We start from the raw sequence: 4,810 nt of genomic DNA on the forward strand, positions 1-4,810 counted from the left end.
CTTTGGCCTCTGTGTTCTTTCATTTGGTGCAATGTAACTGAGAGTTCAAGGTAAAAGACAGCATGAAAACTGAGCCTTCAAATTCAACAGTGGTTGTTATATTGGTCATTTCCTCATTTCTAATTCTTTGTCTGAGATAGTCCTTATGAAGTCTTCTTTGGGGCACCAGCCCCAGGAGAGCCACAGCCAGTGAAGGTGCCCAGGTTGTTTCTCCTTCAAAGGTCAGCAAATTCAGATTCATTTGGTTGAAGACACTCTGGTGGTGACATTATAACCTGCCCCATGAATGGTGGGTGTGCTCAGACCTATCCCTCTGTGTCGGGAACACCATGTTTCCTGACCTCACAAGAACCCCATAAGAGTTCCACTAACACCAGAAATGTAGGGTGGTGGCATAGTAAGTGCTTGAATTCTGAATCCCAAGTGCTTGAGTCTATGGCTATATGAACTCTCTGTGCCATAAGTTTATCATTTAAAATAAAGATACAATTTGCCAATCTCCTGGAGTAGTGTAGCTAAGATAATTTAATTTTGTTGAGTACATGTGAGTCCTCAACAGTATTAGCATCTACTGTTGACAGCTCTACTTTAGAAATAATAGATAACACACCTGCTCTCTCTCTCTCTCTCTCTCTCTCTCTCTCTCACACACACACACACACACACTCCCTCAAGCTATGCAGTAGGATTTACATGCAATACCATAGCACCATTTACAACAGTCCCAAATTAAATCCAACACCTAAGAAGAAACTAAGAAAATAAAATGATGTTGTATGATGAACTAGTATGCATCTACACAAAAATGTAGACTGTTGAAGAAATGTAAAATTAATTAGAAAGTAATGTTGAGGTGGCAGTGGCTGGCTCAGTGGAAAAAGCAAGGGATTCGATCTCATATTGTAAGCTGGTGCCCCATGGTGGGTATAGAGATTACATGAATAAATAAAAATATTTTTTAAAGAAGGTGTTCTTGAAAAAATATGCATGGAAGGACCCTACTAAAATTTTTAGGTTATACGTTTACATGGTTCCAAAATCAAGACAGTCTAAAAAATTGAAACACAAAATCTTGTTCCAACCACTGTCTCTACCTGCTTACCACTTACAGGTCACATTTTTGTTTCTTGCCTAACCTTCCAGTTTTTATTTAGGCAAATATGAATTTAGTTATAAAAATAAATAAATACATATAGATCTAATTTTCTTCCTTCTAACACACAAGTAGTAATGACACATTATTCTGCACTTCTCGCTTATACATCCTTGTGTCCTTTTTATGTCAACATAAAAGAGCACTTAGAAAGTTGCACAGTATTTCATTGCTGACTCTACCTTATAAGAGACATTATAAGACCAGTTCCTCATGGTAGACTAGTAGATTATTTCCAGTCTTTCATAATTATAAAATATGCTGAAATATAATATTATTTTATATCACTTCAGATGTGGTTACTGGTCATTTTAGCAGGTATTGCCAACTTACCCCACTAGAGTTAGCACCATTGTACACTTCTTTCATGATGTAGGTGAGTATCAGGACAGTACTGTCAAACACTACAATTTTGCTAATCTAACAAGTGAAAAATAGTGTCTCATCATGGTCTTCATTTGCTTTTATCTGATGAGGATAACCATCTTTTCATGTATTGAGTCCATTTCCATTTATTTGTGTGTGTGTGTGTGTGTGTGCAAATATTTGTCCAGCAGTTTGCCCATGATTTCTATGAGTAAAAACACTAACAAGTATGGCACTCACTTATATATGTGTGTGTATTTCTACAAATATGGGTATAAAAATGTTCAATGCATGGTTGGTGGGTGAAGAAATAAATGATATTTTTCTCCTTATCTAATGAATCCTTTTAAAGTAGAAGTTTTTATATTTTAGCATAAAACAATATCTTATTTAAAATTCAAAAGGATCTTTTATTTATAATCAGTCTAAGTTTCTATGAAACAGGTGCTTTTGGAAACCAAGTAGAGGTTTCCATGTGAAAACAACATAAGACCCACCAGATACAAGAAAGTGGAAATTTAATTTTTTTCTACTCCTTGATTCTCAAGAATGTGATCAGACTTCTTTAGGACAAATGCCTCTACTTAGAGATCTGAACATGTTTCTGCACATGGAAAGCACAGAGACACAGAGGGGAAACTAACAAATGACCTACAGCTCTGTGGACTGATGTCATTGCTGGGGCTCCTAGGCAGTGTCTCCTGTGGCTTCTAACACTTTAGCACCTTCCTTCCCCGAATGGACCTGAGCTGCCCGGGACTGAGAGGTGCAGAGGGGGAGGGTGGTGGTGCTGGAGATCGTGTGGGTGGCGACAGGGTTCCGTTTTTTCAGGCTTGTTTCATCTATGTGCTCTGTCAAATGTGGTTGATTCATGGAAAATGCTCAAAGTCAAACCGGCCCCTGCTGGTTGGGGCTCTGCAAGCATGGGCTTCAGTGTTGAAAGATAAAATAAGGGCAGTTAAACCACAGCCAACTAGTTCACTTCCTAAAGGCCACAGCTAATTAAAAGAACACATCCATCTGGACACGCATGCTCCTGCTGTCAAACATACTCTCAGGCTGTGGGTGAGGGTCCCCTATTTTATACTGAGTTCATTCCAAGTAGCTGCTATTGACTTGAGATTGTATGACCAGGACTGAGGGAGCAGCCCTCACTCTGACGACACTGTTCTGAAGGAGAGAGCAGGCACACTCCTTGTAGCACTAAGTGATTCCCGACATTCCACCAGGATCTGCTCTTTTCTGTGGCAGGTGATATACTGACGCTTCTATTTTCAGTCTCATTTAGTCAGTGTAAGCAGGGTGACATGAGATCCTTGCCCACGAAGCTACCAGCACAGGTAGACTGTAGTCGACAAAACAGCAGGTCCTTCTTTCCTCACAAGAACACAGACATATGGAGGCTCTGAGTTCACCAGTGTCATTGAATGTCATAGACTGAGTCATCTCTGTCCCTCTACAGGGACTAGTGACTGTAGAGTCAAACTTAATTAGAGCAAGGCTCCATAGAAGTCATGCACATCAGAGAAACGTGCTGGGGGTAGAGCAGAGGAGGGCTGTTCAGCAACGTGAGCACAAAGAGCAAGTGTCCTCACCCTCACCCCACCCAAGCATGGAACAGAGAGGGTACCCAGTCCCTGGATCCAATCTGTCCAGTTTATGGCAAAGTATAATTCTATTGCTGAGATCATCACCCTAGGCTTTCATAGTTTGACCTGGCAGCACATTCTCACCATAGACTTCACTCTAGGTCTGTGCTTGACAGCCAACCTCTGGGTGAACCTGGGTTTCCAGGAGCATGGGCCCCATGCCATAGGTTCTGTCTAGCATGTGTAGGTGAGGGCACTTTTTCAGGGTAAAGTATACATTTCCATCTAGCTTAGTCATCATCTATGGGCCTGGTATGAATGTGGCTCCCTTCCTGAGATAGGACATTCTAACTGTGGCCACACCTCTGACTCCTGAGATTTGGGTCCCAAAGCCAAACCCCCACCTTTCTCCACCATAAGAAGCTCTTTCTGGTTAGGCCTCAGCCTCCAAACACCTCTCTCAGTGGCACTTTTGTCATTTGGTCCATTCTCAGGACAAGCACAGATGGATGATCTGACCTACACAAATCTATGGTCATTTTCCACCCAGATCGGCAACAGTGCTGCTATGCACAAGTGAGTTCTTCTTGAAGGACACAATGAATTAAAGAAGGAAAATTAATTGACACACTACTTTCCTATGAAGCATTAAGATAAACATTCATGTTTGAAAGAAAGATTTCACAACATAATTTAGTTCATTTTACTTCGAATTAGTGAAGCACACTATTTAAAAAAAAAGAGTCAAACACAAAGGGAAAATGATGGCAATGATTTCAAACTGTGGGTTCAAAATAAATCTCACACTATTTGAGAAGCACACTTCTAAGAGAAAGATGCTATTTCATGATAAAAATAATGCAAAATACTATAGAGGGCACAGATTGCATGGAGTACTGGGTGTGGTACAAAAACAATGAATACTGTCATGCTAAAATAAATAAATAAATAAAAGGAAGAAAAATGAATAAACAAATAAATAAAATTTGAAAAATAAAGCAGAATAAAAATAAAATAAAAATGAATAAAATCATTCAGTAAAAAACAAAATAATAATAATACAAAATACCTAGTTACACTGTACATCTACTGACATTCCCTCCTGGCCCCTTTGTTAATTTCAAGGCTTCAGGTCAAATCTGTGATGCAAAACAAGAGAAGTAAAATGAATCATTTTGATATGTTAGAATTTATTACTTCTTAAAATTGTAAAAAGAGCACATTTTTGAGAAATTTAAAAAAAAAAACCAAGGGAAATGAAGGATGTTAAAAAAGAAACACAAAAGAAATCTGAAACATGAAACAAAATTCCAATCTGGATATCAAAATAAGAAGATATTTTCTTGAGGTGCCTCGGTGGCACATTCAGTTAAGCATCTGATTCTTGGTTTCAGCTCAGATCCTTGTCTCAGGATCTAGGGATGGAGCCCTCGCCTCAGGATCGTTGCTCAGTGCAGAGTCTGCTTAAAGATTTTCACTCCCTTTGCCCTTCCCCTCCCTGCACTAGCTTGCTTTCTCCCCCTAAAGATAAATAAATAAATCTTTTATTTATTTATTTTTTTTTTAAATTTTTTATTTTTGATAAACATATATTTTTATCCCCAGGGGTACAGGTCTGTGAATCACCAGGTTTACACACTTCACAGCACTCACCAAATCACATACCCTCCCCAATGTCCATAATCCCATCCCCTTACCCCCT

This window comes from Mustela putorius, unplaced genomic scaffold (genome assembly GCF_011764305.1).
Source record: "Mustela putorius furo isolate JIRA1106 unplaced genomic scaffold, ASM1176430v1.1 tig00003845_pilon_pilon_pilon, whole genome shotgun sequence".
NCBI classification, from domain to species: Eukaryota; Metazoa; Chordata; class Mammalia; order Carnivora; family Mustelidae; genus Mustela; species Mustela putorius.